General features: G+C 37.8%; 1 long non-coding RNA gene across 2 annotated transcripts in view; it reads right to left on the bottom strand.

Annotated features, from left to right (window-relative positions):
- LOC140264481 (uncharacterized) overlaps positions 1 to 24356 on the bottom strand; it is a 44311-nt gene that overhangs the window by 5541 nt on the left and 14414 nt on the right. Inside the window, exon 3 of one of the 2 annotated variants that reach the window (XR_011906053.1) lies at positions 14206 to 14362. The exons of the other annotated variant lie outside the window; for it this stretch is intronic. This is a non-coding gene — a long non-coding RNA (uncharacterized lncRNA). Of the gene's footprint in view, positions 1 to 14205; positions 14363 to 24356 lie in introns of those variants that run through there. 2 annotated transcript variants of the gene reach the window in all.

The following is a 24356-nucleotide window of genomic DNA, read 5'->3' as shown; positions in this document are numbered from 1 at the left end:
CAAACCCAATCTCATAGAAATAACTGGATGAACAGAGGTGATCCAATTCAATTACTCTCATGCAGTAAGATTTAACTAAGAAAGCATGTAACATCTGAAGTTGTACCATGTAACATAAAATATATAATAAAGAAATAGTCTGTTTACAAAGCTAACAGGATTTTTCTCATGTAAAAAGAAAATATAAAGAAACTTATCATAAAAACGAATTAGCTAAACTGCTTGTTCTTTGAGGAAGATAATTATAACACTCTTATGGCCTAAGAGAATATAGATGGTAATGTGAAGATGAGAGGCCACCATATGAAGATGGTAAGTTTCAACTTATCCCAAATATTTTCATTCAAAATGAAGATACTGAGGGTGGGCAAGGCTAGGGCCATCTCAATAGCTGACTCAACCATTTGTGGTAACAGAAGCTGGACAATAGATGGCTGCAGGAAAACAAAGGTTGCCTGCATTCTTCAATCTATGTCACAGTGGACTGGGATCTAAGTAATAAAAAAAAAAGTTCACACATCATTAGCAATGTCTTTAGCATTATTTTTAAACAGATGCTTGATCTGTTGTGGTAAAAAACCCCTAAGTTGATTTCTACTTGCTGATAGCTAATAAACTCCAATTCAACTTTCCAAATTTCCACTCATTATTTATATAATGATATGTGAGTACTCTAGGAATGTACTGCTGCTGTGCTTCCTATTCTATATCAAGTATGATGCCAGTTTGAGAATTAAAGAGTGCTAATACATGCATTCGATTTGGACCAGGCCATTTCAGGACCAAACAGAAAGCACAGCATCCTCATAAGTAAGCTTAGGGAATGTGGGAGTAATGAGCAGGCGGTGAGGTAGACTGAGAACTGGCTGACTGGAAGAGAGCGTGGCAAGCAGGTCAAGGGAAGTGATCCTCCTATTGGAACAGGCTGCCCACAGAGATTATAGAGTCTCCCTCCCTGGAGATATTTTATATAATGACTATTCAGTGGAAAGATGTGATTTAGAAAAAGAAGGTAAAACTTGAGATTGATCAGTTGTATTTCCCACTCTTCCTGGCCCTGCTTTCCCATTCTGCAACTTCAATAAAAGTGAGGATTTAAGCAGTGGATTCAGTGTGATTCTGCAGAGCAGGTATGGAGACAGAAAGAGAAGCCACAAGCTTTCACTGCCCTATCAGCAAGTCATTTGAGTGCTGATCCCTAATCCAAAATAATTACTTCACAAACATGTGTTCTGCAAACCAGGCACTGTCTTTGAACAAGAACAACTATGATAACAGGGTCTCCATTCTCTAAGAAGCACTTTCTTTGCAAAATATAGGATACCTGTAATGGAGAGGAAGCATCATGACTCTCGATTCAGTACTAATGAGCGGTATAAAAGAAGAACTAGGAACAGAGCCGAAAACATAAATAAATTCTGGGGGATGACAACATGTAACATTCAATTTCTTTGGCAGTATGAAATTTTAGGCTTGGTTATCTCTAGAACATCCCTGTCTTTCTTGGACTGAGGAGCCCAGCAGTGGACACAGTATTCCAGATGTGGCTTCACCAGGGTGAAGGAGAAGAGAATAACCTTGACCTGCTGGCCCCATTTCTCCTAATGCACTTCAGGCTATGTGATATGCAGTTTAATTCTTCTGTGAGATATCACAAACAACTGTAGAAGGCAAACGTGTTTTAAGAAAGAATTATAGAGGCCGGGTCATTAACTGGAATAATGTTGATGAGAATTCTATATTGTTTTCAACTAAGTAAAAATCCCAAAGCAAAAAGGAGAAGATGAGAAAGAAGATGACTTACATCCATTATTGTAGCTGAGAAGGAATAATTCAAATAAATTTTTCTAGAAGGACCTTTCCACTAATAGCTCATCAGTATAGTTTGCATGCATTTCCAGAACTGCGCCAACAGATACTATGGGCTCAAGTTAGAGCCCAGTTTCATAGAATTAGAAAGGTTGGAAAAGACCTCTAAAATTATTTAGTCCAACCATCCACCTACTCTACCTTCATGAGCTAATAGTGCCATCTTTAGTCAGTTTTCTTCATCAAATATGTTAAACTGCACAGGTTATTAAACGTGTTTGGGAAGGCTTTGATTCACTTTCACCAAGGAAAAAGCCAAGATAGCTTAGGTACTCACACTCATTCTATATCCACTACTGCCTTTTTGCCAGTGGGTCTTGTTCTGTTTATGTTCTGGGAATGTTAAATACGTACAGCCACTTCAGCACAAGCTTTTCTTCATCACAGGTGAAAGCACTGGTACCTTTTCCCATCTGCCACAGGTCATATCTAACAAAAATACTTTTCTTTAAATGAATTAAACTACTCCTACAGGTTTTTCTTATATGTAAGGGTTTGTATTTCTTAACATTTCCTCATCCCATCTGCCTTTTCTCATCCATTTTCATGACTCTATTGTAAAGGCATTCAAAGCATTTCAGGTCCTTTGGAATGGGCGCCAGCTCTGAAAAAGCTGAATGGTATGTGGCTGGCCAAGAGCACTGCACCTGGCCTTGTTGCTATTATACAGCTAGATCCACTTATTGAATTTACCTACAAAGTCTTCATGTTTCAGTGTGTTTGGATTCCCACAGAGGTTGTCTCTAGGCCAGGAACCATTTACTCTCTAGCACTCATTCACATAATGCAAGTAGAGATTCTTAACAATTGTTGTTTCAATCCTGACCCAACAGAGATAACATCCTGTTGACATGATTGCCAAATCTCTACAGTTATCAAAACAGAGTAGTTTAGATTAGGATTAAACCAGTTTCAGATCTGATAGACCTTATAAAATTATAGAGTCATAGATTCCTTAGAGTTGGAAGGGACCTTTAAAGATCATCTACTCCCTTGCAATGAACAGGTACACCTGCAGCTTGATCAGGTGCTCAGAGCCTGGTTCAGCCTGACCTTGAGTGTCTCCAGGGATGGGTAATCCACCAAATCTCTGGGTAATCTGTTCCAGTGCATCACCACTCTCACTATGAAGGACTTTTTTCTTATATCTAACCTAAACCTACCCACTTTCAGTTTGAAACCATCTTCCCTTGTCCTGTCAACACTGACACTACTAGAGTTCCCTTATTTCTTATATCCCCCTTTAGATACTGAAAGGCCTCCCCAGAGCCTTCCCTTCTCCATGCTCCACAGCCCCAGCTCTCAGCCTGTCCCCATACGATAGCTGTTCCATCTCTGGGATCAATTTTGTGGCCCTCCTCTGGATGTGCTCCAACAGCTCTGTGTCTCTTCTGTACTGAGGACTCCGCATCTGGTCACAGTACTCCAGGCAAGGTCTCACCAGCGCAGAGTTGAGGGGCAGGATATCCTCCCCCCTTATTTATTTCAGGTTACTGTAAAACAAACAAAAAAAAAGAATTCTATTCTTATTAAAAATATTTCCAACTTGAAAATTTCAGTGGTTTCACCCTGATAGGCAATTGAACCATACCAGTCCTCTTTCTCACTTTCCCTCCTGAAATAGGGGGAAGAAAATGTTAAGGAAAAGTCTCTTGAGCTATGGATGGCATGGATATATGGCTTGTTAACATCCTATTATTATTTTAGACAAAAAAGGGAGTTTTGTCAGATTTATTTTGCTTCTGCTTAAGAGTTATAAAATATAAATTAAGAGGCAATAAAATGCTTAGGAAAGAAAATCAAGCTCATCCACTGTCAGAATTAGCAACGGCCATTTTTTTAATGTACAGTATTCATGTTCTATAGCGTAGCTCGACACACAATTACAGAATCACCAAAATATGGCATTAAGCACAAGGTATCTTGGGACAAGGTATTTTTCTCCACATCACTGTTCAGAAATGTCTCTCCTTGACTTGCCAGAGTTACTACCTGCTAATGGCTATCTGAAAGAAAAGGTAGAGTTTTACTTGTATTTTTATTTCAATGATCATATAACTTTCTTCAACATGTTTAGTTGCAATTCCCGATGAAGACAGACCCATTTAAGATACATTGTGAATACAAAACACAAGCTGAAATCCCAGCACTGTAAGAACGTATGGTATATAAACAGATGAAGAGTATTAGTAAAGGTAAGTAAATCAACCTATCCTCCCTGCCAAGAAGCGTTACTAAAATAAACGTGGTTATTCATGTAACTAAAACACTGTGGGTGTATTAAGCTGAGAAAGCAAGCTGACTGATTCAATTCACTGGAAGGCAGCAAGAATCCTCCTCCTCCTTCTGCCCACAGCTGTTCATGATATTCAGCCATCTCTGCTTATTAATATTAATATTAAATATGTTCCTGTCCAATTAGGTTCACTCATGTTTCCAGTTTTTGAATCTATTCTTTTCCCCTACGTTAAACAAATCTAATGATTTCTATCCGTAACAAATGTGGAGCTGATGAGCAAATGGATGATAAAAATTCCTTTGTGCTCATCTCTTGCGCTTAAGATTCTTGTCATGCCCTGGGCATTCTAGCTGTCTGATACTGTTTTTCTATTTCCAATTCCAATGCTTCCTCTGCTGTCCAGAACATTTGGTGCACTGCCTAGTACCAAGTAAAATCTGCTTGCAATGGAAGAACATGTGGAGAAATTATGTGTTTTTGTCACACCCTATTAAACGGTATTCAAAACACAATGCCCCAGAAACTAAATTGATTGTAGGTTTTATAACCCTTTTCAGGCTAAGGGAAACAATTTAGTACCATGAACAAAAACATAGCTAGTGCAGCTGTGGGAATCTTAAATTGCTCAGCTCAGCAGTTCTGTTCCGGCTTAAGTAGGATAAAGTAGTTAAAGTTCAGTTAGATTCCATTCTTCTAGATCTTTGACAGATCATTTCAGATTAAAGTCTTCAAAGAATTCAACATTCCTTGTAAAAGACTTACTGAGGAATTCATGATTTGTACTTTTAACCTGGGGGCAGCAGGAGGGAGGTGCAAGAGCTGGGAAGATAAGGGGAGTGGAGGCAGGAATAACACAGGGAAGTTTTCAATTGTATTGTAAAATGTCTTTGACCATCTTTCTCTTCAGTTTCTTTTTATTATTAACATATCAAGTGGGGGAAAAAAGAAAATAGGAAAAAAACAAACAAACAAAAAAAAACCAACCCTAATTCAAAACAATGTAAGGACTAGCAGCTTTTCTGCAGCATTAATGATTTAGCTAAAACCACAAGACTGAGAGACCCCAAGCCAAGACTGAAGTCTGCCCTTAAGCCCATGTTAGGAGCCCAACTGTTGCAGCCCCTGAAGGACTCTGAAAGAGATTTTCTTCACTCTTTTGTATTTAAATCTGAATACCGTGATCAAAAGCTTGACAGGCAAGTGCTAAACTCGGCTGCTGGGGTTTGCACTGTACTTCTAAGAACAAATCCTCACATCCAAGAGGTAATCATTCACATCGGTATTACCTGCTCTGTACTACCTGAAAAAAAAAACACACAACAAAACAAAACAGAAAAAAAAAAGACATTATTTGACAAATTGATCACTGAGTGAGCCATTAGCTCATGGGATTCTTGGGCTGCCTTTGGGAAAGATGAGTGCTGCGCCAAAAAAAAGGCTTACGATGCAATATACTGATTGGCAAAAAAAGAAAAAGGAAAAAAAAGTTCAAGAAGAAATGTAGGAATAGAGCAAGCCCAGCACAAAAAGTAAGCCGTTTATGAGAAGCAGTAGTAAGGCTGTTTAGTTCTTCTGTGCCTCCAGGGAGAAATCTAAGCCTTTTGAGAAGGGATGGGGAGAAAAATGAAGCCAATGGTGTTTGTCGGTAAGAAAATGCTGTAGAAACAAAGTTGGTAATTTTACTATTCCTGCTTGCCAAGAGTTGACAGGTGTGCAGTTTCTTATTGTTCTGAAAGGCAGCCAGAAACCACAGCTTAATATGCATCTATGTCTTCATAGTAGGGAGAAAACAGCTGTCTCCTTGGCTCATGATACTTGTACCACGATGATAGAAATATTGACACACACTCCTTTATAGTGCATTACCATCATTTCTATGGCTTTGTTTGATCTTCTAACAAAATACACAGCTGGAAGGAAAAAGAATTTTGCTGCCCTGATCAAATCAGATGTAGCATGGCAAACTCTGTTCCCACAGTTATTATTTCATGGAGCTTAATCACCTTAAGAAATATTTTTCACATGAACAAGGGTGGAAATACTAGACCCATATTTTCAGCACAGCTGATTCAAAGACTTTCTGCAAACAAGTCCATTAAATTTGAATGTAAACAAAGGCAGGGAAGGACCAGGGCCAGGTTATTTCAGATAAACATGCAGTAATCATTTGCAACCGTTCCAAAAGAATGACTCCCATAAATCCTTCAGTTTTCATACTGCTCAGAGATGTCTGTGACTAATAAAGCCTTTGAACACAAAGGGTTTCCTTACACAAGAATGATGTGTGTTTTCCTTTAATATGTGGCAAAGCGATCTTTTAAATCCTAATTCCCCGGGGAAGATAAAAATACACATACACACACAGTGTACCAGATGCAGTAAGTTGTAAGAAATGTCAGGCTCTGTGTATTAAATTTCCTTCCTGTGTATAAGTACACTGCAGTGTTAAAAGCTCATGATAACTGGCTGGCAGATTGTCAGCTGTTCATGCATTAGATGTCTGTACTGTGTCCAGGCTTGTATGAACCAACAGTTTGACAAACATAATTTAAGCAATAAGGTCTGCAAATTTTATGTTTACTAGAGCATGAGAAGAGGTCATCTAATACAATTTTGGAAATCAATAAAATTTAAAAAAAAAAAATAAAAAAAAAAAGAGCTAGACTTGAAAAGCAAGCTTCAAAAAGCTCGAAGCAATTCCTCCCTATATCAGAAAGGCTTATGGTTAGCCAAAACAAATATTTAATTCAATATTAGATGTTAAAAAAAAGTAAGCTTCTATTGTCAGAAAAATTAGGCAATTAAGTGGCAAACACAAAACAGTGTTTAGACTTTGAAGGGGTAATTTTTTTCCACTTTGTTTTAATAGAAGCTAGGAATACAAAACTTTATTTTGTCGAATAAAGAAGAACATCACTGAATTAAGATTTAAAGAACATCACATGATGGAGACTCTGCTATTCAGCCCTATCCAATAATGACTTACTGCTCTTCTGATAGTCCTCGGTAAACCTCAGGGTGCATATTCATGTCCAAACTAAACAGATACCTGATCCTCCCCAGCCTGCAAAACCATCCCTTCCACACTGTACCTAGAGGCCAATTAAGCTGCAATGACACCATCTCAACCAACAGACCAAGGGCACTCTCAGAATTATTTTTCTTGCTGCAGTTTCATCTCCTGCTTCATTCTAAAGTCCCTAAGAATTTAGGACCAGACCTTTGCTATTTAACTTAATTAATCACCTGGAAGAAATGTTATGCTTCCAAAACACACATGTAAAAAAAAAATATATATATATATATTAATAAAAATAAAATAAAATAAAATAAAATAAAATAAAATAAAATAAAATAAAATAAAATAAAATAAAATAAAATAAAATAAAATAAAAGTAAGAAAAAAAAAGTAAGATGTTAAAACTTATATCAATCACCCCACACAATGCACATTCGACTTTTCAGATGTTTTTCCAAACCTAGTGAGCCAATGAAGAAAAAGGGAGAAACTGCTTCTTTGTTTTCATCCCTGTGTTCCTCAGCACCTGTCAGCACAGCAGTTCCAGCAGAGCTGACATGAATGCACCAGGCACAGTCAGAGTCAGCTGGATCTTAGTGTGGTTTTGCAACATGGTCAACACATGACCTAATGGTGTAACATGATGTTTGATATATTCCTGCAATTGCATTCTGTAGTCTGGAAAACAAGCGAAAGAAACAGAGGAGCACACATGCTCCTGATTTGCCAACCAAGCCAACTGAAGATATCATATTTGAGTGCAGTCCAAGTCACTCTTTACTGAGTTACAGCTCGCACTTCTTCAGTTTTAGTAGAACAATATTTTGGTTGTATTTCGAAGTCCCTTATCATTGCATTTAGGAATGCATAATAAATAAGAATCTCTGTTGACATACACTGAATAATGAGCACGCTTCGGTACCCGGAGGACTGTAATCCATACTGCTCAGTTCCTCTGAACCCTGCAATCAATAGCTGGTAGCCTTTAGTAAAGGCACTACAGTGACCGAACAGACAATGGTTCAGAGTGAGCATGTTAAAAACTATTGATAAATTAATGGATGATTAATGTTGAGAGGGGCTAATCATAGTCTTTGGAAGAATGCAACTCCCACAGAGACCTTCCACACTCAAAGTCTGCTTCAGAAAAGAAAAAATAGTGTTGGAGAGGTACTGAAGGTACAGAACTCTTCATTCATCCAGATCTGCAGTATTTTTCCCCAAATTCAATAATCATGTTTTCTATAAGTTTTAATTCTTATTCTACCATTCCTGCTACAACGGATATCTTACTATATAAGAAGTCCCCAAATCTGATTCTGCATTTGAAGGCAAAGCCCCATTTCAAGAAAAAAATGAGTCTTACTTGCAGTCAGAATCTGCACGTGATCTCTTCTTGACATGGAACCTAGAAGTACAAAGGTGAACATGTTGCGTTTGCACTTATAAGAACAGTTTTATAAGAACATGAGAACACACTCTCAAACTCCTGAAAACACCAAAAATACACCTCCTACCCATACGAGCAGATGAAAGGTAGTTTCTTAATTTTTTTCTGCAGATTTGGCAAACAAAACCTCAAAAATAGCTGAGGAATGCCTGGCTTCGGTTCCAGTCTCTAATCCATAACCAGTTTTAAGGATTAAGAAAATATTTTTGGAATAATGCTGAGCACAGTTAAAGCAATGTGTGCTGCTTTTCTACCACAAAGGAACAGAAATGAGTGACATTAGCATTTCAAATATTGGCTTGCAAGTTCAAAAGAACTGCTCAATGCAAATGCATAATGCTGGCGAACAAGAATGCAGCCCCGGAGCTAAGGGACACCAAAAACAACAGAATTAAGGTATTTTCTGTCACACTAGTATAAGTAGGAAGGGAAGGTCTATAGACCTCAACTATAAATTAAACTGCAGAAATGAGTGTGTCGGGTTGGCCGGAACATACAATAGGGGTATGTGTTAACTGGATTCACAATTAGGAGAATTCATTTAATAAGAGTGTAGAGATGGCAGATTTACTTCAGTCTTTCTTGCATATTGGCCATAGATGAGCTGTACCACATTCCCAAAAGGTACATGTAAAAATTGGTATCTGATCTGGTCTAGTGCACATAATCATGTGTACACCATATCCTAACAGTGTAAACGAACACTCTAAGCCTTCTCTTCCTACTGCTATTCTCTCTGTTTGTTTTGTTGTTGTTTTTGTTGTTTGCGTTTTTTGTTTCTTTTTCCATTTTGTAATAAATTCTGTTGAAAATAAAGGGCAAGGGAAGGGAAAGAAGGAGAGGAAGGGGAAAGAAGAGAGAGAGAGGAAGGGAGAAGGGAAGTGGGAAGGGAAAGGGAAAGGAAAAGAGAAGAGGGAAGGGAAGGAGTGAAGGAGGGGAGGAAGAGAGGGAAGGAAGAAGGGAGAAAGAAAGGAAGAGAGAAAGAAGGGAAAGAAGAAAGGAAGGAAGAGGTGGTATTTCTTTAAAAGTGACTGGAAAACTCTTTAAAAGTTCTATGTAAAATGGAAGTCTCCCATGGGCACATTTGTTTTTATAAAGTACTTTGCACTCTGAAAATTAGATGATGTAATGACTATTCCATGCTCTTAGTCTGGGGAAACATAAGTCATTTCCTCCATAATTGAGAAAACGATAGAATGACCTGAGAATACATATGTGTACAATGGAGTAAATTCTGAATTCGTTATTCAGCAACTACTACCATCTGGTTCATTCTCACTTGCACCTTTCCTGAGTTGCTGCTGAACACATCATCATTCCAAAGAGGGCACTTTGTTTTATTCTTTAAAGTGCTGACTTACAGAGTTTCCAGTTTTATTATGATATGAGAAAATATAAATACACACCATTCTCTCATTTTTGAATGGCCTCAGTAGACTTCAGTTCGTGACTGCTCCTACTGTTTCTGAAAATGAGGGTAAACATTAGCTAGTAAATAATCTTATGAACTGAAATCAGATTATTCCTTACAGTGGATGAGCAGGAACTTATCCAGAGCAGCTAGATGCTAGATAGATATTAAGGGTATTTTTTAGTCTCCAATTCAAGGCAAAAAAATTAAGAAAAAACAGATCTGTTTTAGATAGCTGTGCAGTGATTTGAGATAGATAACAAATGGACTTGCTCCACTTCTGAGTCTGAACATTCACCTTACATCTAGAAACCAGAACAAGAATCTGCAGGCAGAAAGAGCATAGCGCACCTGAATCAGGAACACCACCATGAGCAGGGCTGAGGACTAAGCGCTAAATCATATGCACGGTTTTCAAAGGTGCATCTCCAACACCAGCAGATCCTGGGCAGGCTCTGTAGATCAGTCAGGCCAGAACTGCCTAGGTTGCACCACCTGAGTGCTGTAGTGAAAAGATGTACAGCACTGGTGGCTTAGCACTGATGGCACATAGCTGCAGTGCACAGTTTACTGACTAGCTGAAAGAGCGTTAACTTTAGGCAATGGTCCCCTATTTTTACCCTAAAATCACTCCAGCACTGGAGACAGAAACATGAGTCATGGCTGCTGAAAAAACAGAATAGCTCAGAGTATGTTAATGGACACGTTGTTCAATATTTTTAATCAGTGTATCAGCTTAATTGGCCATTACCGTTGGGTCCATTCCCTTCCAGTGTTGCAGGAAAAATCTTTGCCAAGACAGACTGCGGCAGAGCATTTATTGTTATTATTATTGTTATTATTCCTGGTAGTCTTATTTTCTCTTAGAAAAAAACAGAAAATGATAATTAGAGATAGCTAAATTTGTATTTCCGCATCGTGTTAAGAGTGTAGTTTTGATTTTGCTTGCCAGAGCTGCCCCAGGAATTCCATTGGACACAATCACAAACATATTAAAAGGGTGGATGACTTAATGAAGTGACAGATATAAGAGGCTGGGATAGTGGTTGATAAATGCACTACTTGCAGTAATAGTCATGTATGATAATACTTCTAGCAAAATCCCTGACATTTTTCACCAAGAGGTGAGGTGCAATTCTTGCCAAGAAAGGTGAAGGAAGAGGAGCATAACTTCTCATCTCATTTCTCTTCTCCAGTCTCTTTTCTGCTCTCCTCTCCCCATGTCTCTCTTGTCCCTGCTTTGCTCCCATTTTCCCCTTAAGATACTTTACCTTGTACCCTAAGCTTTATGTGTTTTCCTGCCTGGAGTGACGTTTAACATGATTTGGATGGAGAGTTGAGTACTACAGTAATATATGTTCAGCAAGTTATTTTAGAGTAAATTATCATACTGAGGGGTGTTAACTTTTACACTGTTTTCACAGTTAACAAAGCTTAAGGTATCACTTGTGTCCCTGTAGTTGACAATGTACTGTGCTGAAATGTTATCTGCTTGCTCATGCAATCTTATAGCAAGAAAAGAATTCCTGCCTTGCCACCTTTTCATGCCAAGCTTATGGATTTCCATCACCAGTGCTTACAAAACTGGAAAGCAGGCACCACCTTCTTCAATGACTTTAGGTGAAAATACCTCACACCTCTATACATTTGCCTGTCAGAAACTATGGCAATCCTGGCAACCAATAAGTGGAAAGAGAGATTGCTTCTATTCTTGTTGGCTTCTTTAGACAAGTCTTACAGCTACAATGCAATGTGGCCTTACCACAGGGGAGCCATGATGACTGCAAACATTCCAGTCTGGCACGTACATGGATAATCAGAGATTCTCTTCCGGGCCTCTGGTAGAAAGTGGGACACCTCAGCCAAGCAGATTTCACTGCCTAGTGGCTAAGCAGAAAATCACAGTAACTAAAGATGATTAGGAGTTTAGAGGTGTAGACATGGAACACATCATGAGTCACCTTTTCTGACTACTAGGAAGAAAATCTCACTGGTTAGGAATGAGAGCAACAACTATAACATTCAGATAACCACCACATTTCTAACTAGGATTTTTCTTTTCCTTTTCCTTCCCTTTAAGGATGGAGAGATATGAAGCAAATATACATAGTGGCAATCACCTTTTTCTTTCTGCTTAGTGTAACTTGAGGAATTTATGACACATTCTGCCTGGGACACTGTTCCAGTACTTGCTGTTGTTTCACAGCTGTAAACACTGTAGACTTGATATATTTATTTAGGTGTTCATGCTTTTGCTAAGCCTGTAATCCCAGCTATAAGTACATTTGTTAGGAACAGCCATCTAAATCTTTGCTAGTATAAATTACTAGTTGCCTGTTTATATGCTTTTACTATTTCACAGAAGACATTTTCCCTACATGCATTACTCACAAGGCTGATTAAGTACCAGCAGTCCAAGACTAGAAGAAGTACTCCAGAAGTAAAACTGCATTAGTCGTAAATCTGTGAAACCCTGTGGCCCATCTATCCCATATTTTTAATTCTTCTGTTACCCAACAACCACATTAGCTTCATTCAACCAGCGTAAATCAACCTGATGTCAGTTAAAAGTTCATCATATTGCTTATTACAGGTCATTCATACTCTTTGCTCTTCTGGTCTCCTTTAAAAATGAATGACAGCAGAAGATTTTATTTTTTTGGAAATAAATAAAGCATCTGTATCACTAATTAGCTGAGGAACAGAGCTCTAGGTTAAAGCCCCAATAAGAGAAGCACATTGTGTTGTCAGTGTGCTTTCCTTTCATTCAAGTCTCATTTTTCATGTCCTTTCACAGTCAACCAAGGTGTTCACAAAGCTGAAGGACTAGACAGCCTTCTGGAGGGCATTCAGTTCATCTCCCTAACCAAGGAGCAACCATATACGTTCCGTTCAAGCTCAGCTAGACTGTGCAGAGCAGAAACACAGCATGTGACACACAGACACAGTCTCTATGAACTGAGATATGGGAGGTAAGCAGAGAACTGAGGGCTGCTATTCTATCGCTCTGCTAAGTTCTGTAATGAATGTATGATTCAATAGCAAAGTAGTTCATTACAAGAGGTAGTTGAGAAAGATCTGATTTCAGTTGAACAGTCAAAAGTTTAAGAACAATACAGGAACACAGAAGCAATTTCCACTCAGTGAGGAGCAGATCCTATTTTCTGCTTCATGTAAAAGGCTACAACTGCAACTACCTTTGGCAAAGTAGACAAACTTCTGTAAACTGAAGAAAGAGAAGATACACAAAACTCTTCATTAAACAAACAAGGCATATTTCTATTATGCATTAATTTACCTCTGCACTACCCAGAGGTAAATATGAAGTGTGAATGTGTACATCTAGCACCACACAGATGTATGTAAGTCTTCTAATGCTGAACAAATGAGAGAATGAAACATCATCTTCCACTCAGAATGGGTTTCTGTCTGTCCCACAGACTGCCTTGGTTCCTGTCCCCCAAAAACAGCCAGCCCTGTTTTAAACTCTCTTCCAAACCTCTGATTTTGAAATATATGGATATGTTCAAGGGAACCTAAAACAAGGAAAAAAAAATGACTGAGTTACATCTCTGAAGCCAGCTGGCTGAGTTTAAATAAACAGAAATTCCAACTACTTTAAAGTCATTTCCCCTTCACATTCCTTTGTCCTTCTTCAATACAGTGCAGAATACTTGAAGTGGCCTTCACATAATCCACCTTAATAAGCCAAGAATAAACATTTACTTTAAATCCAGACTGAAAGAATAATTGAAAGAAAACATCAAACCGCTACAACAAGATTCAGCAAATAGAATCAAGGATAACTTCTCATTCCTGCATAGAAGTGTAATTTAAATGTCAATTTGTCATATTAAGGAACATACAATCATAAAATAGAAGCACACATTTTTACTATATATATATATATATATATATATATATATATATAAAGCAGTAATTCCCTTAAATTTCAGCTGACATATCCATGTTCCATGACTTCCAGTAGTGCTACTCCTCAAACAAACCAGTATTCTGATACTGAAAATGGCACACAGTGCAATAATCTACTTATCCAGCCCTGTTTTCTGCTGAGAGTTCATTACACTTATCACTGTCAATGTGTCCGCAGGTTAATTTTGAGTTCTGCTTTGACTATGCAGTCTGGAATGCTTAAGAGCATCTGAGCACAAAACTCTTTCTTGATTGTATTTTGCCATGGCTGAGAAATCTGGAGATTTATAATTCTTCATAAGAGCACTTAGGACACAACTCCTTCTGGTTTTCTTTCTCTTCATAAAATTCTGTTGATTAATTTTCCAAAGGCAATTCAGGTCTGGTGTTCTCAACAAGTGCCAGCTTGTAAGTATGTCTGAAACACCAGGCTTGCTTCCCCTGCCAAGAAGAAAATGGGGAAAGACAACAAGTCACTGATGTACTTAGCAGGTGATAAAGGCGCCACTTTTTAGACCTCCAAGAAAACAATAGTGACAATAAAATAATTATAAACACCAGCTTAAAAGTTTCCTTCCCATACATGAAGTGTTGAGATAATGCCATTTGTTAAAATAAAAGATAATTTAAAAGTTGTCTTAACAAGGTCTTTGGGAAAAAAATAAATAAATAAATAAATAAATAAAAATAAAATAAAATAAAATAAAATAAAATAAAATAAAATAAAATAAAATAAAATAATAAAATAAAAGGTACATGCTGATTAAGGATACATATACAGGGTGTGATAACCACAAGCTACTAATTCATATACCATCACAAGATCATTCACATAGTCAGAAAGTCTTTGTATGGCAATAAAATATCTGCATTCAAGGCTCACTGCCTGCAAGGAAAAAAGAAAGTGCTCTGTATGGAAAAATAACTGCAATCATCCTCTCTTTTTCCTCCCACAAATAGAAGACCACCTAAAACAATTTGCCCAGCATTAAAAACAAAACAAAGCAAAACAAAACAAAACCCCCCAAAAAAACAGTGAATCATATTGTAGGTTTCAGTGAAAAGCGTTTTTTAAGAGGCTGAGTTACAAACCCCCAGAAATCAAGTTTTATAAATGGAAATGCTGATAGACTCTTAACTTTAATGGCTCTTCCAAGTACTTCTAGAGTAGGCATTACCTTCAATGTCAAAAATGACATTTAAAACACTAAAGAGTTTTCTCACGACAGATAAGCAGGTGTTCAAGAGGGCAGTGCTATTTAAACCTCGCTGATTTATATGACATGCTGCATGAAAGGTCAGTGAGCTTTATAGGAGCTCACAGCAGAAACTCTAGACTTTAGTAGACAGTATCACCATTGTTTGAAGATCACCAATGCATATTAATTTCTGTGTTGTAATATTTGAGCTCTTGCATTTTGTATGCCTTAACAGCAGTGAAATATGAACTTCAGCTCATAGAGTAGAGCTCTTTTTTATTGGTATATGTTTCATAGTGTATTGCATGAAATAAAATCCATTGTGCAGTTACTTCATCACATGCTGTAATGAGTTACCTGGTACGTATGTTTTTTACTGCTATTTTAGAAACACTATATTTCTGACCTTTTCCAAGAGGTAGGAAAAAGGCCCCTTCCCTCCGACTTCTTTGAGCTGAACTACAGGTAAAACATACCAAGTTTTAACTTTACCTACCATAGATAGGTACCGAGATTGCAAATTAAAGTTCAGCCATCTGTCATTTACCTAATATTTTTCACAGAGCAATATTTAATATAAACATGGAAGTAAGAAACATAGGAAATGGGAAAACTTACTCAACCAAGTACTATTTAATCAACTGCTATGTAACAAACATAGAGGTGTAACAGAAAACTCCGACTATGGCCTTGGCATTGCTTATTTTTTCCTACAATAGGGCATAAATCTAAGGTCCCCAGTCATGACTTTAGTACATACGATGAAAGCAAAAAGGCAGTCTTGAGAGTAATTATCATAAGATATTGGGCTGAACATTTTTCCCCATAGAACTGACCACCTTCTTTGTCTCCTACATCTACCAAGTAGACATAAAGAAAGACTTCTATATTACGTGAAACTCCACTGTTCTCCAAGTACCATCTGCTGCTCCTGAAGATTATAAAGAAAAATATTTTTATCTTCTGTGCAAGGTTGAATCCTAAGGATATAATAGACGCAAGCCAAATAAATTGTCAAGAAGTGAGACTGGTGCCACAGTGTTGTTTCTCTTCTTGACCCATCGTGAGGCTGATTCATACGAATAAAGCATCGTTTTGGTTTTTTTTATATCCACAAAGGTATTAAAGTTGTAGATCTCTAAAAAGGGGATCAAACAAACAGTCTCAGTCTCAGAGACTTGATATTGTCAGGGCATATGGTGCTGCTACTCTGCTTTTCTGTCCTATTCATGTCAGCGGGAAGCAGAATGCACTCAAATGTAGATCTCTGAAGACATCAGTAAGTCATATCTTTGTCCACCTCAGCCTCCTGTTGATTTAAACAGTAGGAGACAATAGAGAGGACAGTTCAAAGATTATGAACAACTTCAACAAATCCTTGAGGGTTCTTCAACACCTTCAACAACAGGCTTAATACAGTCTCCACGTCCTTCAGAGTTTTCACATTATCAGTAGAATTTAAGAAGGAAGGTTCTTTATTTTCTGTCTGGCTGCAGCAACGAAGGCAGAGAGGAGAGTGTGGATAATCATAGAATCATAGAATTGCTTTGGTTGGAAGGGAGGTCTTAGATCATGAATTTCCAACCCCTCCTCCATCCCCCCCCTGCTGCAGGCAGGGTCTCCAACCTCCATATCTAATACTAGACCAGGCCGCTCAGGGCCCCATCCAACCTGTCCTTGAACACCTCCAGGGACAGAGATATCTCTGGGTCGAGATAAACTTAGGTGTGTGTGAATTCATCTTTCTCTTTACTACTTGCTTCTTCTAAGCTCTCATGACAATTTTAAACTTTGGCGTTTAGGCAAGTTGTGAACAAAATCAACCCCTACATTCAAGAGAAAATAATTTTGTCTACTTTATTGTACCAAAAAAAAAATAAGACAGAAGTTATTGTTCAAGGTCGAAGGACAACGTTCAATTACCTCTCCTAACCCCGGACTCTTTCTTAAGCCCTTTTCTTCTACATATATTAAATACGAATAGTGAATGAACACAGTTATTTCTCTGCAGACAAGCAATGTCCTTAGCCTTCCCGTCATCTCACTTCATTCACTTTACCAATAACTCAACTGAAGTATTTTGTTCATATCAGTTTTGCTAAGCCAACGTGGGGGTGTATGGATTGCATAGTATCTGGGAGAAACTGCATTAAGAACTCACTGGATAGATTTTCATCACTGTATTATTTTGCATACATGGGAGCATTCTGCCAGTTTTCACAGCAGACCAGCACAAAGCTCTTTAGGACAGGTGTTTCCAGAACTGTCACTCATTAGGAAAAGGCAGTGTATAAAGTCTTATGACACATTTAAAGCCAAAAGTATCTCAAATTAATTAATTACAATTAATTGAAAATGTCCTGTTGAAAATACCTGTGTGTTTCTGGCACAGGTGTTTTGCAATAGATATGATCATTTAAAAATCGGTGCAAATAATATTACGTAATGCTTTCACCTCCAAGGTGTTGTTGATTCTCATTTATGGTATTCATATATTCAATTAGCTTCATCTTTAAGCACACCTTCTGTGATAAAATGAAGTGAAAGGTGTAGAGCCATACTACAGTGATAGGAAGCTAGTTCTTAAAAAGCAATATTATAGAAATGCTTCTTATAGAACAGAAAAAGATTCTAGCAGTCTTATTTACGTCACTTTAACAGATCATTTCCACTGACTTACGGCCAGTCCTAAAAGTAACCACAGCACTGCTTAATAACAATGTGTGGCTTCTGGCATTTATTTATAGTACATTAAAACCAAAATCAGGCTGGGTGGCAAGAGGTTTAGACCACCTGAGACGTCTTTAAATCTTCAGCATATGTTCAACTGCAGCAAGACTAGCAGTAATCCCAAACATGCCGTCATCGCGCTATTGGCTGATTCACTCTTTAAAAGTTATAGATTCATTTCAGGGGATCACTTTTCCCAAAAGCGCTTTAGAAGAATGAAAATGCTTTGTTGAAAATCTTCTTATCAGTAAAGTGGCAGAGAAATACCTGTAAGGATGAGTTATCTTGTTTTTATTTTAAAACAAGGTAACGCGTGTACAGGAAATTGATGGATTTTTTCTGGATTTAATTTTTTTACATGTTATTCAGTAACTGCTTTAGAAAAAATAAAATAAAATAAAATAAAATAAAATAAAATAAAATAAAATAAAATAAAATAAAATAAAATAAAATAAAATAAAATAAAATAAAATAAAAAAATAAAATAAAAATAAATAAAAATAAAATAAAATAAATAAATAAAATAAAATAAAATAAATAATAAAATAAAATAAAATAAAATAATAAAATAAAATAAAAATAAATAAAAAATAAAATAAAATAAAATAAAATAAAATAAAATAAAATAAAATAAAATAAAATAAAATAAAATAAAATAATTTTATGTTAGTTTTAAAGGAATATTTCCTAAGCTTCTGAATGGTATTTGGTACTGGTAATAAGGTGACAGCAGAAGCAACACCATTCCTAGTAACCAACCCTGAAAGAGTTCAGTCCAATCTTCCTCCATCTGTGCAGCCATTTGAAGCGTAGCACACTGTTTGTCCTCTGTCCTGCAAAGCGCTTAAGCATGTGTAGTCTCTTTGACTTCAATAGGATTATTCATGGGTCCAAAGTGAAACATGTGCTTAAGTGATTTGGTGGATCAGAGTGTTTCTAAGCAAGGGCAGCAGAGCAGAACCTTCTACAGATCTTTTACTGCTGGAAAAGCTGCAACAGTAACAGTATAGCATTTCAGGAACGATGGCCTTTGAAATTCTACCAATAAATCTGAATGCAGGGGAATTGTGAAATACATTAATATGCTTTGACACACAAAGCTTTCTGAGCCAGATTCACAGTTGGTGTGAGCTGGAATAGGCTCAAAGTACTGGAAATTTCTTGACACGTGCTGAGCCTCCAATTTCCAAAAGTTTAATTCTAGTGTTAAATGGTTTTAATTTAACTTACAATGTCTTTCAATTATAAATGCTGTTCTACACCATCGGTAAACAAAGCTGCTATGCAAAATAATTAGTCTTAATGGATCAAATGCACTTCTACGTTACCACCTTACATATATCTACTCCTAGTGATAATAGTACTACGATAAATAGTTGATGCTTAGGGTAAACTAACTTTGATGCCTAGAACCTTTAATCTGATAGACTGAATATTCTAAGCAGTTGGAATTACTTTGTCAAACAAGCTTTCATGCCACAGACACAATCCTGCTGAGGATTTCGAGATACAAGTTATTTCCTTTTGTGCACGACATCACAGATCTGATGGAAAAAGTAAAACAGGATTTGCTTGTCTTTGTCGGGGAGAAGAAAAGAAATAAAAGCATTTTTACTCCTGAGGAATGCAGTTCAAAGACATCTGTAGAATTTTTTTTTTTATTTTTATTTTTATTTCCATAACTTCAGAAATGTGATCACGGGAAACATTAATGAAGGCCAAATCAGTGTAGCTTCTAACACAAAGGACTGCTTAAACGCATGCTTTATAAGCCTCACAGTTACAGCCACTACTGTTATCAGAGAAACATGTATGATAAACACATTCTGTAAGAACTGCCCTAAAAAAAAACCAACACAACACAACACCTTTACCTACAAAAGCAGTAATTTTAATCATATTCACTTCCTACTCTTCGAGCAGGAAACTGATCTGCTATTGCAAATGTTTTGCTAAGTGATGGAATACACAGTCACACATCAGCAAATGAATCCTGAAACTCAGGTTGCCCATGCCAGGCAAGAAAAAGCTTTTGGATTCAGGCATGCACTCTATTACAAGGGGAGGCACTTAAATACATGAACAGGAAGCCAAGCATTTTATTTCAGAAGCCTGAAATACATCTTGCAATAGAGGTCTTTGATGTTATTCATATGCTAACAATATACCATTTCCTCCAAGTTCTCAATACACTGGAATAAAAAGGCATAATTTGCTGACATTGTGCTGAATACAGCCTGTCCAGAATACTGATCAATTGTCATTTAGCTTCCAAGGCTAATCCACCCAAAATAACCCATAACATAACCTTTAAAGTATTCCTTTAACACGTTAAAATTCCAGTTAAAATAATTTACCATTTTACAAATTAAAACGATGAAACAAAGACCATAACTGTATTTTTTCACTCTGCTTCTAAAATGCAGCTCTAGTGCCCCAGGGACTTCTTTCATCTAGTGTAAATGCTGGCATATGATGTGATTGTTAACATAGCTGTCCACCAGATGAAATGAATTATCTAAACTGCCAAGGTTCCTACTTTCATTCCAATTTAAACATCAATTTAACACAGAAACTGAATGGGTATTATGAAAGCTTTAATACGAACCATTTCAGACATGAAAAAGAAATAGAAGGATTTCTCAAACCACCGAAACAAACAAAGCTGTAATTTATTGAAATTGAAGGTGAGCTGGAAATTGATCAACCCACAAAGACATAATAAGACATAACTATCCACCCCACAGTTCTTGTAAATTAATGCAGGGTACCCTGGGCACCTTGCAAAAATGGTGAATTACCTCTGTGAATCCACAAGGTCAATCCACACCCAGTAATCAGCTGTGACTGTTTAAAACCAAGTGGTTAAAAGGGGAGAGTGTAGCTATTAAGTCATAGAATCATCTAGGTTAGGAAAAAAAACAACCCTTCGATATCATAAAATACAACTGTGAACTTGACCTACCAAGTTCCATCACTGGACCATATACCTAAGCATGATATACACGATTCTTACATACCTCCAAGGATAGTGACTTCTGTGGGCAGAATGTTCCAATGCCTAATCACTCTCTCAGTCAATGAATTCTTCCTTATACCCAGTCTAAACTTCCTGTGTTGTAATTTGAGGCCACTTCCTTGCTTCCTGTCACTTGCCACCGGTGAAAAGAAACCACCACCCTCCTCATTGCAGCCTTCACTTGGGAAGTTGCAGAGAGCAATGAGATCTCCCTTAAGATCTCCTCTTCTCCAGATTAAACAGCTCCAGTTCTTACTGTTATTCCTTCTATCTTTTGTTTTCCACTTTCATTACCATCTTCCTTGCTCTTCTCTGTGTATGTTCTAGAAAGTCCATAGCCTTCTAGCAGTAAAGAGCCCAGAACTGAATACAGCAGTCAGTGCTGAGTAGGGGGAGATGGACAACCACCCCCCTCTTCCTGTCAACCATTCTATTTCTGATACAAGCCAGGATGCCTTTGGCCTTCTTCGCCACTTGGGCACACTGCTGGCTCATGTTTAGCCAGAACCTTCAGGCCTTTTTCTTCTGGCATTTTCCTAGGCACTCTGTCCCAGTTTGTACTGATGCATGAGGTTGTGACCAAAGTACAAGCACCCAACATTTAGCTTTGTTGAATGTCACGTGAGTGCACTCAGACCCTCGACCTAGGCTATCTAGATCCTTCTGCAAATCCTTGCTACCCTCAAGCAGATTAATACTGCCACCTAAGTGGTACTGTCTGCAAACTTACTGAGGATGCACTCAGTGCCCTCACTCAGATCACTGATGAAAGCATTATACAAAACTAGCCCTGGTGCTGAGCCCTCAGAGATGCCACTGGTGACCAGCTACCCACTGAACCAAAGTCCATTCTCTATGGCAATTTGAGCCCAGCCATCCAGACAGTTCTTCACCAGTGAACAGTGTAACTGCCTAGGCCATAAGCAGACATTTTCTCCGGGAGAATACTGTGGGTGGCAATGTCAGACACTATAAAAATCAAGGTGAACAATATCCACAGCCTGTCCCTCATCTACTGAACAGCTCATCTTGTCACAGAAGGAGATTAGGTTAGTCAGGCAGTACCTGCCTTTCATAAACCCACAGACGCCTCATCTGATCATTTAATTGTCTTACACATACGGTGTGATGGCACTCAAGATGATCCGCTCCATAATCTCCACTGATACCAAGGTCACACTGACAGGCTTGTATTTCCCTGGACCCTCCGTCCTGCCCTTCTTTGTCACATCTGCTAACCTCCAGTCAATGGGGAAACTCCCTGGGCAGACAGGAATGCTGATAAATTACTAAAAGTGGCTTTGTGAGCACTGCTACCAATTCGGTGGATATATTGGTGGATGAATCCCATCTGGACCCATAAGCATGTGAATGTTCAACACGAGTAGTATGGCCCTTTTAATTTTTCCCTTGTAAGGCCTGACAGAAGTTCTACATTCCTTCTGAGCTGCTTGCCTGTTCTTCCACAGTTCTTAAACTCCCGTTTTCTTTGAATTCTTGAATAATCACGGGGACTGGAAGGGACCTCAAGAGATCATACAGTCCAAATCCCCTGCTAAAGCAGCTAACCTACAGTAGGTTGCACAGGAAGGCGTCCAGATGGGTCTTGAATGTCACCATAGAAGGAGACTCCACAACCTCCCTAGGCAACCTGTTCCTGTGCTCTGTCACTCTCACTGAAATTCTTCCACATGTTATTACAGAACATCCTGTGTTCAAGTTATAGGCTGTTACTCCTTGCTCTATCACTACGCACCACTGGGAAGAGCCTGGCCTCATCCGTTTGCCTCCCACCTCCCTTCAGATGTATATAAGCGTTTATCAGATCCCCTTTCAGTCTTCTTTTGCCCAGGCTGAAGAGATGCAGTTTACTCAGCCTTTCCTCACGCAGAAGATACTTCAGGCCCTTTAACATCTTTGTGGCTTTCTGCTGGACTCCTGATGAGAGATACCTGTCTTTTTTGAAGAATATCTATTCAGACACACTGGTCTTCTAATCAAACACATTTTGGAGCTCATTCCAGTCTAAGGTTACCATGTTCAAAAAAGGATTTTATCCACTTAAAAAATAATAACACAACCCACAAAAAACCTGATTTCTATAGCAACATTGACTGAGTTACTCAATGTTTGTTTGGGTTTTTTTTCATCTTCTTCCTCCTCCACATAACACTTCTCTTAACTGAACTCATTCTCATACCTAGAAGGATGTGAGCTCTTTAATGAAGTAGATCCCTTTGCACAGCACAATGTAGTTGCCCCTTATCTGAGGCACAGAGTCAGGAAAAAAACAGTAGCAGTATCCATCAACTCTATATAGACAAAGATGTTCTAGTTTCAAATAAAACATTCAAGGGCAAATTCAGTTTTTATAGAAAAAAATGCCCACCTCTTCCAGGATTTATGTGACTAGTGCTTTAAAAAGGAATGACTAGTGTTAAGATGTGGTGGTTTGTAGGCAGTTTGCCTTAAGGAAAAAGGATAAACCTAAAAAGATAAGTTTCAAGTTTAGTGGCACTTCTTCCAGGCGGAGCATACAAAATACTCCAAGATCTATTAAGATGTGAAGGAAAAAACCGGCTTCTAATGAAGATGATCCAAAATACCCAATTATGAACATGTACAGGTTTTTGTAAAATTCAATTTTATTACCTACCAGCATAAGTCATCTTCAGCTCTTTAGCAGAAAGGAATGCTCCTTCTGCATTATACTTCAATAGAAAGCTTTATCAGCAAACAAGACTAATAAAGGATAAACACTGAGGAAAACTCTAATACCATTTGTGTGTCCTGGAATTAATGAGATTGCAATGGATATATTTGAAACATCTTGGTGAGTATATTACAAAAAGAACAACAACAACTGCAAGCAGCTCTCGAAATTATTCAATACTTTGAGGATACAAATTTTCTTTTAAAACTAGGAGGAAAACATGAAATAAGGCAAGCCTATAAAATAGGTCAAATCACGGATTAAGCAAAAATAGCCTATTGGAATTTAAATGGAAGAAGAAACAAAGCTCTGTCACATCAACAGCATCTGGAGGTGGAACAGACTACCACAGCACAGAAGTAGGAAAAATCAACTTAAAGGGCATTTGACAAGTTTGATGAGAATAAATAGGTTAACATGCCAAAAAGCAGTCTATTTTGGAGCAAGAATACAAAGCATTCTGCGCTAGTACTACCTCCTTATTATGTAGAAGCCACTACAACATTTTTCAGAGAGAGTAATACAGAGTGCACAAATAAAGTGTGAGGATGCAGGAGAGACTAAGAGGCCACTTGTGCTAACTTCACAGTGTCTTCTAGGGCTCTCACAGGCAAATGAATTCATTGCACTGTAGGAAAATCCATTTTTTTTTGTCATCATGAGCAACATACTCCAAAGTACCTTCAAAATAGCCTTGAATTATTGTTTTATGTTCTCTCCTCTTTTTGTTCTTTGCTTTTTTTTTCAAGAATAAGGATGCTCTCATTGGGTGTT

The sequence above is a fragment of the Excalfactoria chinensis genome, chromosome Z (assembly GCF_039878825.1).
Source record: "Excalfactoria chinensis isolate bCotChi1 chromosome Z, bCotChi1.hap2, whole genome shotgun sequence".
Classification (NCBI taxonomy): domain Eukaryota; kingdom Metazoa; phylum Chordata; class Aves; order Galliformes; family Phasianidae; genus Excalfactoria; species Excalfactoria chinensis.
The sequence above is the reverse complement of the archived record's forward strand: the minus strand, read 5'-3'. Positions and strand labels throughout refer to the sequence as shown.